Below are 12,090 nucleotides of genomic sequence, written 5' to 3'. Positions count from 1 at the left end.
TAAGAAGCAGTGCGGCTTGGTTGGGTTGTGCTTCGGAGGACGCATGGCTTTCGACCTTCGTTTCTCCCGAGCCCGTACGGGAGTTGTAGCGATGAGACAAGATAGTAATTACTAGCGATTGGATACCACGAAAATTGGGGAGAAAAGGGGGTAAAAAAAAAAAAAGAGATGCAGGATTGAAAAACTTGTGTCTCCATTGATCCTAGGTCCTGGCAGTTCTGTGAAGACTCAGGACAACTGAGCTTTGGAGAAATACGCAGATTCAAAGAGGAGTCCGTAAAGATCATGATCTTGTCATCGAAGAAGTTAATGAATTCATCACTGCTGAAGTGAAAGCCATCCTCTCTTGGGGAATGTTGCTTTTTAGTTAGCATTGTGACAGTATCAAAAATACATTTTGGATTGTTCTTATTCTCCTCAATTAGATTGGAAAAATAGGATGATCGATCATATCTTCGATATTGCACGGTACTGTCTTTCCAAGCTAGTCGGAAGACTTAGTTTGGTGTAGCGCTATTTCCGTTCCAATTTTCTGGAAGCTTGCTTCAGGGCTCGGGTATTTTCTGTATACCAGGGAGCTAGTTTCTTGTGACAAACGTTTTTTGTTTTTAGGGGTGCGACTGCATCTACGGTATTAAGCAAGTTTAAATTTAGTTCCTCAGTTAGGTGGTTAACCGATTTTTGTACTCTGACGTCCTTGGGTAGGTGGAGGGAATCTGGAAGGGCATCTAGGAATCTTTGGGTTGTCCGAGAATTTATAGCATGGCTTTTGATGATCCTTGGTTGGGGTCTGAGAAATTGCAATTTGCGACATAATAAGATGGTGGTCCGATAGTCCAGGTTTATGAGAAAAAACATTTAGATCCACAATATTTATTCCATGGGACAAAACTAGATCCAGGGTATGACTGTGGCAATGAGTAGGTCCGGAGACATGTTGGGCAAAATCCACTGAGTTTATGATGGCTCTGAAAGCCTTTTGGAGTGGGTCTGTGGACTTTTCCATGTTTCAAAAGAATTATATTATTTGCCATGACTACAAGGTCCGATAGGAATTCAGGGAACTCAGTGAGGAATGCTGTATACAGCCCAGAAGGCCTGTAATTAGTAGCTATAAAAGGTGATTGAGTAGGCTGCATAGATATCATGAATAGAAGCTCAAAAGACGAAAACACAGTAATTTCTTGAAATTTGCTGGCGTAATTGTTAGCAACACCTCCACCTTTGTGGGATGCGCGGGGGGATATGGTCACTAGTGTAACCAGGAGGAGAGGCCTCATTTAACACAGTAAATGAATCCGGTTTGAGCCATGTTTTAGTCAAGCCAATCACATCAAGATTATGATCAGTGATTAGTTAATTGACTATGACTGCCTTGGGAGTGAGGGATCTAACATTAAGTAGGCCATTTTTTGAGATGTGAGATATGACAATCAATTTCAATATTGACAGGAGTGGAGGAGGTCTTTATTCCAGTGAGATTGCTAAAGCGAACACCGCCATCTTTAGTTTTGTTCAACCTAGAACGAGGCACAGACACGGTCTCAATGGGGATAGCTGAGCTGACTACACTGACTGTGCAAGTGGCAGACTCCACTTAGCTGTTAGGCTGGCTAACAGGGTGCAGGCCAGGCAGCAGGCTATCTGATTGTGGCGCTAGAGGAGTTATATCCCTGTCTATGTTGATGGATAAAATGAGAGCACCCCTCCAGCTGGAATGGAGTCTGTCACTCCTCAGCTGGCATGGTCCTGTTTGTGGGTGAGTCACAGAAAGAGGGCCAATTATCTACAAATTCTATATTTTGGGAGGGGCAGAAAACAGTTTTCAACCAGCGATTGAGTTGTGAGACTGCTGAAGAGCTCATCACTCCCCCTAACTGGGAGGGGGCCAGAGACAATAACTAGATGCCGACACACCTTTCTAGCTAATTTACACGCTGAAGCTATGTTGCGCTTGGTGACCTCTGTTTCATCCTAACATCGTTGGTGCCGACGTGGATAACAATATCCCTATACTCTCTACACTCGCCAGTTTGAGCCTTAGCCAGCACCCTCTTCAGATTAGCCTTTACGTCGGTAGCTCTGCCCCCTGGTAAACAGTGTATGATCGCCGGATTATTATTTTTGCGGATAAATCTATTGCGGGTAATGGAGTCACCAATGAAGAGGGTTTTCAATTTCTCCGATCTTATGGTGGGAGGCTTCGGCGGCTCAGACCCCGTAACCGATGGAGGAGAGACCTGAGAAGGCTCGGCCTCAGACTCCGAATCGTAGCTTAATGGGGAGAACCGGTTGAAAGTTTCTGTAGGCTGAATGAGCGACACTGGTTGAGCATGCCAACAGCGTTTCTTTCCAGAAGCCTTGAGAAAATTGCCCGACTGCGCAGGGACATTTTTACTACTTTCTGTACTTACTGGTGGCACAAATGCTGTTTCATCCTTTCCTACACTTAATTTGCCCATGCCTAGCAATTGCATCTGAAGCTGGGCTTGCAACATGGCTATCCTCACCATAAGGCGTTAGTTCTCCTGTAAATTATGAGTGCAGCGAATGCAATTAGATGGCATAGTGTTAATGTTACTACTTAGCTTTTTCGGCTGGTGGTCCTGTAGAACCATGTCCAGATAAAGAGTCTGGGGTGAAAAAGGTTGAGCGAGGAAAAAACTAAGACGTTGGTAATTGTGTTAAATGCAGATTTTGATTAAACGGTTATTAAATGTAAGTTTGGCAGGTAGCCAAGTAACAACAAGCAGCACCTGGGACAAAACATCTCCAAAATATTTTTATTATAGCAAAAGCAAGGCATCCTAAATTGTTGGCCTGAAGTGAGAGTGGGGACGGAAAGAAGGTCCGGGATGATGGCCCATGCCAAGGGTGTTCCTCTGTATTTAGGCTATCCTTACACCAATCTCTCCCTAACTTGGTCTCTAGCTTACCCAGCATGCCTGTAGCTGGTTAGGATCCTGGGGCCAGTTCAAGTAGATCCTGCTGGTGGCTGTCAGTTACCAGCCTGGCCAGCCTCAAGGTCAGACTTGACAACATGATTTGGCATCTCTCTCTCGAGCGCTTTTCCTGTGAAGTACTAGGTTCACTTTTGTACCACAACACAAAAGTTGTGGTGAAAGTATGTTGTACATTAATAAATAACAAAAGCATCAGGAACATATTTTGATCAATGTATGACAAATTGTCTGTTTAGTGTTATCATTAATAAGCTATTTGTATTTTATTGTAACAGAGTTATTGCATCAATATATTATAGTTCTCGCATGCTTCAACTGCACACCTTTTTATGGCAATTGTTGATAATGGGGCACCTCACCCTACCTCATCTAAAATAAGGGACACCCTAGGAGACAAATGATTACTTTAACACAACATATTATTTTACAACACAATTTTTTTTTCTCCCCAATTGGTAGTTAGTCTTTTTTTAATATAAATTGAACAGATACATCCTTTTACCCCATATACTTATTGAACAACCTCCCTCCCTTTAACAACAAAAACAGCATACATACAAAATAAAATGCATTTACGATTGGAAATAATATGTAAATATGCACACAAGTACACATACACAAAAATAAAAAAATATCACAACATACTATCCCTTCCTTCCCACACCCTCCCTCTTACTCTTGATCAATAGAAGGCAACTGTTCAAAAAAGGAAATTAAAGGCTGCCATCTCAAGAAAAAGTTATCAGTACATCCTATTTAATTTTTTAGAAAATACATTAGATCTTTCAACCAAGATGATGCAGTGGGAGGTTTGAAGGATTTCCAGTTAAGCACGATCTGCCGGTGGGCTATAAGAGCACGAATAAAACATATGGGTGTGGTGTGCCGTAGTGAATGAACATCTATCACGTGGCATCCATCTGGGAGGAATTTAATATGTTTTTCTTTGGTGTAGTGAATTCTGTGCAATACTTTGAACTGAATGAAACTCAACCGAGAACACGAGGATGTGGAGTTAACCCTAAGAAGGGCCTCCTCCCACCAGTCATCTGCAAGGTCAAGTTCAAGTTCACTACCCCAGTCTGTCTTGATTTTGTTTATTGGAGAGGGCTCAGAGTACAGCATAATGTCATATAATCTAGAAATCAGACCTTGCCGATTCCACGGGAGGGACAAAATCTCCTCTAGCAACGTCTTGGAAAGGTGGGAAAATGAGAGCGAACAAAGTTACGGGCTTGAAAATAGCGGAAAAGATTAGAATGAGCAAGATTAGATTTAGCTACGAGATCATTAAAACTGACAAACTTCCCATCTAAAAATACATCTTTGAAACAAACCAAACCTCTCTCACGCCACAAAACAAAAGCCTGGTGGAGTTTGGAGGGTAAAAATAGGTGGTTGTTACAGATAGGGCTTAGAGGAAAAGGGGCAGAAAGTCTAAAATGTTGCCGAAATTGTCTCCAGATCTTCAAAGTAGAGCGCACAATGGGGTTTCCCGTATACTTTGAAGGACACAAGGACAGTGGGGCACAGGCAAGAGCAGAAAGGGAGGATGATTGGCAGGAGTGCACCTCTAATGAGCACCAGTTGGTACCTGGAGCATTACACCAGACCATAATCTTTTGAATATTGGCTGCCCAATAGTAAAGCAGTAAATTTGGAAGTGCCAATCCTCCATCTTGTCTCCTTCTTTGAGGTATTGCTCTATGTATCCTAGGTGATTTGCCTGCCTAGATAAAATGACTGATGAGCCTATACAACTTGGTAAAAAATTATTTTGGCAGAAAGATCGGAAGACATTGAAAAGGTATAGAAACCTACTGTAGGTAAAATATTCATTTTAACAGATTGGATTCTGCCAGCTAATGAGAGAGGCAGACAATCCCATCATTGTAAGTCTGCTTTAACTCGTGTGACTAGGCTTGCAATGTTCGTTTTATGGAGGGTAGCCAGAGAGTGTGTTATATTCACAACCAAATAGGAAAAACCAGAGGGCAACAGACGGAAAGGCAGGGCTAATTTGGGGAATTTGCTTGTCAGCAGGGTTGATAGGAAAACATTCACTTTTCTGAATGTTCAATTTGTATCCTGAAAATGATCCAAACGTGTTTAAAATATGCATTATGTTATCGACAAAGTAAACAGGGTTAGTGATACAGTTGAAGTCGGAGGTTTACATATGTAACAGTATAACTTTACCGCCGTCCCCTCGCGAACCAGGGACCCTCTGCACACATCAACAACTGACACCCACGAAGCGTCGTTACCCATCGCTCCACAAAGGCCGCGGCCCTTGCAGAGCAAGGGGAACCACTACTTCAGGGTCTCAAAGCGAGTGACGTAACCAATTGAAACGCTATTAGCGCGGACCACTGCTAACTAGCTAGCCATTTCAGATCCGTTACACTCACCCCCCTTTCGACCTCCTCCTTTTCCGCAGCAACCAGTGATCTGGGTCACGGCACCAATGTAACAGTATAACTTTACCGCCGTCGCCTCGACCCGGGCACGAACCAGGGACCCTCTGCACACATCAACAACTGACACCCACGAAGCGTCGTTACCCATCGCTCCACAAAGGCCGCGGCCCTTGCAGAGCAAGGGGAAACCCTACTTCAAGGTCTCAGAGCAAGTGACGTAACCGATTGAAAGGCTATTAGCGCACACCACCGCTAGCTAGCCATTTCACATACACCTTAGCCAAATACATTTAAAGTTAGTTTTTCACAATTCCTGACATTTAATCAGAGTAAAAATTCCCTGTCTTAGGTCAGTTAGGATCACCACTTTATTTTAAGGATGTGAAATGTCAGAATAATAGTAGAGAGAATTATTTATTTCAGCTTTTATTTCATTCATCACATTCCCAGTGGGTCAGAAGTTTACATACACTCAGTTAGTATTTGGTAGCATTGTCTTTAAATTGTTTAACTTGGGTCAAACGTTTAGGGTAGTCTTCCACAACCTTCCCACAATAAGTTGTGTGAATTTTGGCCCATTCCTCCTGACAGAGCTGGTGTAACTGAGTCAGGTTTGTAGGCCTCCTTGCTCGCACATGCTTTTTCAGTTCTGCCCACACAATTTCTATGGGATTGAGGTCAGGGCTTTGTGATGGCCACTCCAATACCTTGACTTTGTTGTCCTTAAGCCATTTTGCCACAACTTTGGAAGTATGCTTGGGGTCATTGTCCATTTGGAAGACCCATTTGCGACCAAGCTTTAACTTCCTGACTGATGTCTTGAGATGTTGCTTCAATATATCCACATAATTTCCTCCCTCATGATGCCATCTATTTTGTGAAGTGCACTAGCCCCTCCTGCAGAAAAGCACCCCCACAACATGATGCTGCCTCCCCCGTGCTTCACAGTTAGGATGGTGTTCTTTGGCTTGCAATCCCCCCCCTTTATCCTCCAAACATAACAATGGTCATTATGGCCAAACAGTTCTATTTTTGTTTCATCAGACCAGAGGACATTTCTCCAAAAAGTATGATCTTTGTCCCCATGTGCAGTTGCAAACCGCAGTCTTGCTTTTTTATGGCGGTTTTGGAGCAGTGGCTTCTTCCTTGCTGAGCGGCCTTTCAGGTTATGTCGATATAGGACTTTCCTCCAGCATCTTCTCAAGGTCCTTTGCTGTTGTTCTGGGATTGATTTGCACTTTTCGCACCAAAGTACGTTCATCTCTAGGAGACAGAACACGTCTCCTTCCTGAGCGGTATGACGGCTGAGTGGTCCCATGGTGTTCATACTTGTGTACTATTGTTTGTACAGATGAACGTGGTACCTTCAGATGTTTGGAAATTGCTTCCAAGGATGAACCAGACTTGTGGAGGTCTACCATTTTTCTTCTGAGGTCTTGGCTGACATCTTTTGATTTTCCCATGATGTCAAGCAAAGAGGCACTGAGTTTGAAGGTAGGCCTTGAAATACATCCACATGTACACCTCCAATTGACTCAAATGATGTCAATTAGTCTATCAGAAGCTTCTAAAGCCATGATATAATTTTCTTGAATTTTCCAAGCTGTTTAAAGGCACAGTCAACTTAGCGTATGTAAACTTCTGACCCACTGGACTTGTGATACAGTGAATTATAAGTGAAATAATCTGTCTGTAAACAATTGTTGGAAAAATTACTTGTGTCATTCACAAAGCAGATGTCCTAACCGATTTGCCAAAACTATAGTTTGTTAACAAGAAATTTGTTGAGTGGTTGAAAAATGAGTTTTAATGACTCCAACCTAAGTGTATGTAAACTTCCGACTTCAACTGTATATAATAGTAGATCATCTGCGTATAGTGACACTTTGTGCTTTTCACCAGCTCGGTGGATTCCAGTGTATGATGGTGATAATTCTAAGGCCAAGGAACGTGGTTCTATCGCAAGAGCAAAAAGGATCGGGGACATAGGGCACCCTTGACGGGTCCCTCTTCAGAGGGGGAAGTATTTTGAGTGTTGAGAGTTGGTGTGTACACTAGCCGTAGGAGCAGAATAGAGCAGACATATCCATGAGATGAAATTGGACCCAAAACCAAATCTTCCCAAAATCTTAAATCACACTCCACCCGGTCGAAAGCCTTCTCCACATCAAGGGAAACAACACTTTTTTTGGGTCTGGGGAGATAGGAGAGAGTATAATATTCAAAAGCCCTCATACATTGGAAAACAGTTGTCGCCCTTTTATGAAACCCGTTTGATCATTAGATATGAGATCCTGAAGGCAGGGTTCCAACCGACATGCTGGAACCTTAGCTAATAATTTAACATCAGCGTTCAAAAGTGAAATGGGCCAATATCCACCACATTCCGCTGGATCTTATTCTTTCTTAAGTATAAGTGAGATGGAGGCTTGGGTTAGCATCGGGGGGAGAGAGCCCTGTGATAACGAGTCGGTGAACATAGACGCCTCACATGTCCTCAACTGGCAGCTTCATTAAATAGTACCCGCAAAACACCAGTCTCGATGTCAACAGTGAAGAGGCGACTCCGGGATGCTGGGCAAAAGAACACAGACACTGGACAGAGGAACTCTGCCTAGAAGGCCAGCATCCCGGAGTCGCTTCTTCACTGTTGACGTTGAGACTGGTGTTTTGCGGGTACTATTTAATGAAGCTGCCAGTTGAGGACTTGTGAGACGTCTGTTTCTCAAACGACACTCTAATGTACTTGTCCTCTTGCTCAGTTGTGCTCCGGAGCCTCCCACTCCTCTTTCTATTCTGGTTAGAGCCAGTTTGCGCTGTTCTGTGAAGGGAGTAGTACACAGCGTTGTACGAGATCTTCAGTTTCTTGGCAATTTCTCGCATGGAATAGCCTTCATTTCTCAGGACAAGAATAGACTGACGAGGTCTTTGTTTCTGCCCATTTTGAGCCTGTAATCGAACCCACAAATGCTCATGCTCCAGATACTCAATTAGTCTAAAGAAGGACAATTTTATTGCTGCTTTAATGAGAACAACAGTTTTCAGCGGTGCTAACATAATTGCAAAAGTGTTTTCTAATGATCAATTAGCCTTTTAAAATTATCAACTTAGCTAACACAACGTGCCATTGGAACACAGGAGTGATTGTTGCTGATAATGGGCCTCTGTACACCTAAGTAGATATTCCATTAAAAATCAGCCGTTTCTAGCTACAATAGTCATTTACAACATTAAACATTTCTACACTGTATTTCTGATCAATTTGATGTTATTTTAATGGACAAAAAATGTGTTTTTCTTTCAAAACAAGGACATTTCTAAGTGACCCCAAACCTTTGAACGGTAGTGTAAATATACAGTACCAGTCAAAATTTTGGACACACCTGGGTGGCTACTTTGAAGAATCTCAAATATAAAATGTATTTTGATATGTTTAACACTTTTTCGGTTACTACATGATTCCATATGTGTTATTTCATAGTATTGATGTCTTCAATATTATTATACAATGTATAAAATAGTTAAAATAAAGAAAAACCCTGGAATGAGTAGGTGTGTCCAAGCTTTTGACTGGTACTGTACAACCTTGATATATGCTGATAAATTTCCCTCATGCTGAAAGCTCAGACCTTTATTTGCAGACCATTCTTACCCTCCACACTCTCACATCAGGCCAACACTCAATGTCTTGCTACTGTATGGCTGAACATTTTTCGATATTTTCCCCAAGCAAGTACCATAATAAATATATGACCAATTCTCCAGACAGAACGTCATTCTCCAGACAGAACGTCTGGAGATTGGAGAATCTCAGGTAACTCCCAAATTAACCCTGTATCTTTTATTTGCCTCAGGTTTTAGTAGATGTTATTTTGGTTTGATCATATATGTAGGCTACTATGGCCTTTCTGCGTTTGATAGGCAGATTCTGTATTTTCAACAATGCAAGAAGACACATTGATGAAGTGACTATAATCGAAGAACCAGTTTGTCATGGTGACATGAGGATTTGTCAAATATGTCACAGTATCCAACATTGGTGCTCCAGTTTACCTATAGTACAGCATAAGATTGCAGGCAGCAATCAACTGTTCTGTGTGGTCCCATTGAATAAAGTGAGTCAAATCTAACTTGTACATTTCCAAAACAGAGCAATATAATGCTGGCATCGGAGGCATCATGCTTTCTTTGAATAAGGACGCACTGCCCAAGTCTGACAGATGATGGCGCCTCAAGCACAAGAGGGGAATAACAGGTACCCTAAAAGAAGAAGACCTGAAGTTATTTTTTCGTTGCAGGTTAGGAGAATTTAGGCATACGATTAGGAGAATGAACGTAGCAGGTTAGGAGAATTAGGTTAAGGCTAGGAAAAGGGTTAGGGTTTAGGGATACCAAAAATGCTCTCCTAAACTGCTAGGAAAATCACTTCCAATCGTCGCTGTATCCAAGTGCTGTGAAAAGAGTGTGCCCCTTATACGCAAGGTCCAACCATAGAGATAGATATAGGAACCATATTTATATCTGTGCCATTGTAAGGTCTGTGACAGCATGAGCAGCACTATTGAGGCTACAACCCATAGTAATCCCCACACAATTGACTACTTTAACATGGTGGGTGATGGCAATGTCCAATAGCAATGGCAATGTCAATGCTAAAACAAGTTATATCCATGAAGAGTCCTCTATCTATCTCTATGGGTCCAAGAGAAATTCAAACACCCATTTCATGCCACTTCGATACAACTACAACCGGAAGTTACTTATTTGTAGCATGTTAAAAAAAAAAAAATGCTCTTGTTACCTGCTAGGAAAACCACTTCGGGTCATAGCTGTATCGATGTGGCATGAAAATAGTTTGTCCCGTTTTGTGTGAGTGTTCAAAAAGGATTGTATATGCTTTATTTATTTTGTGTTTTACAACAAGTAAGTCACCTATGACAAGTAACTACTCATCAATACAAATAAACGATAACTGTAAGTGCCCTCGGTCATTACTGAACCAAGATATGTCTAGACCAAAATGAAGTACTACTGAGAGCCAATCTCCCAAATATGGACAATATATAGTTGGAGGCTTTGAGAGGGTGGTAAGACTTTTGATGGTAGCCTGAGTGACTCAAAGGTGTCGTGTCCTGATGATTAGCAGGTATTTGTAGTCCATACATTACGGTGGCAGATGGCTGCAATCGGAGAAGCTCATGGGAGGTGACATGTCCCTTTGCATGCTGGGACATTGTAGAATGTGGCAGACTTTGAGGTCTGCAGGGTCACTGCACAGAAGATGGTGGCTGATCAGACACAAAGAGATACAAAAGCCAGATATCCTAACCGTTTGCACCAATAGGGACAAATCACATGTTAAATTCCCTTTTGAAATAGGTTCAAACATAGGGGAAAGCTTAGTAAATCTGGTCCATATTCTTCTACCTGTGTCCACTTTCCTCCTCTCAGTACCTGACTGGATGAATGACAGACAAGCGTGTGATTGATCCTCCTGGGAACCCTGTCACCTGCTAGGTCTCCCTGTTTATGGGGGTCTGGAGACACCTGCTTAGTATGGATGTGGTGGTAATGGCCAACGATGTATGTATGTCTATGGTGATGACTGAGGTCTCCATCATGCTCAGGGGATTGAGAGCTGTCAGAATGATATTATGATGACAAATGTATCTCTTAATGACAGTATTCTCTGGTACAGGGTTTCCCAAATTTGGTCCAGGGGTGGGGGGTGTTAGGCTGTGTGAGTCTGAATTAGAGTACTTAACACACGGTAGAGCTATTATTTAAGATTCCTCTAGATTTAACAAAATTACAACACATTTTTGGGGGGGATTTATAAATCCTTATTTCATTGACTTCAAATTGAATTGTTATCAGATTTTCTAGCAGCATGACTCTGAGATATTGTATTTTTAGGGTAATTTCTTGTTTGTGACAGACTGTTCGGTTCCCGAGATTCGTTCTAGGGTCTAAAACAAAGATGTCCAGCTGCGTTTTACAATATTTGCCACTGAAAAATGACACATCACAGCAGCTCTAAAGCATTCCAGAGATGCTCCAGCTCCTCTTACACCAGCCTAACTCACAGATCTTCATCTGACATTAGGTTGAGCTATCTATATGGTGAGGCCTGGTAGATGTCAGTACATAGCATTAACGCCGTGGCACGTTGGTTACCCAGAGTTCATGTTCTAGGTTCCAGTGGACAGAGGTGAGTCGCCAAGCTTAAAGGAATCCACACCATGTCATGGGCTGAGGGTCAGGAGGTTAGAAGAAAGGGGTCAGAGGTTAGAGGTGAATCCACTGGAGCTGGTTGGAGACTGGGATGTGAGGGGTGGCATGGTGCTGCACAGTCCTAGAGATAGAGTCATGGTTGGGGCACCAAGGGCGAAAAGAGTCTCTACAGTCCAGTTATTGCATTCTATGCTCCCATGTGATTTATTTAACAATGTTTTGACCACTCAGGTCTTCATCAGGTCTTCACCAATGGTCACACAGCCCCATGCAGGGCCACAGAGTGGAACATTATGCCCCCTGTTCTGTGGTTCTTTCTGTCAGCCCCTGTGGGCTGGGTGGTGGGGGGGCTAGGAATGTGGGGATAGTATGCTTCAGAGAGTAATTTCTCATGTGGGAAGGGAACACATATACGTACTGTCCATGATGATAATGGCTGATATTGTGTAAAACATGTGATCTACAATGACTGA

Source organism: Salvelinus namaycush, chromosome 13 (genome assembly GCF_016432855.1).
Source record: "Salvelinus namaycush isolate Seneca chromosome 13, SaNama_1.0, whole genome shotgun sequence".
Taxonomy (NCBI): domain Eukaryota; kingdom Metazoa; phylum Chordata; class Actinopteri; order Salmoniformes; family Salmonidae; genus Salvelinus; species Salvelinus namaycush.
This window is presented reverse-complemented; position numbering follows the sequence as displayed.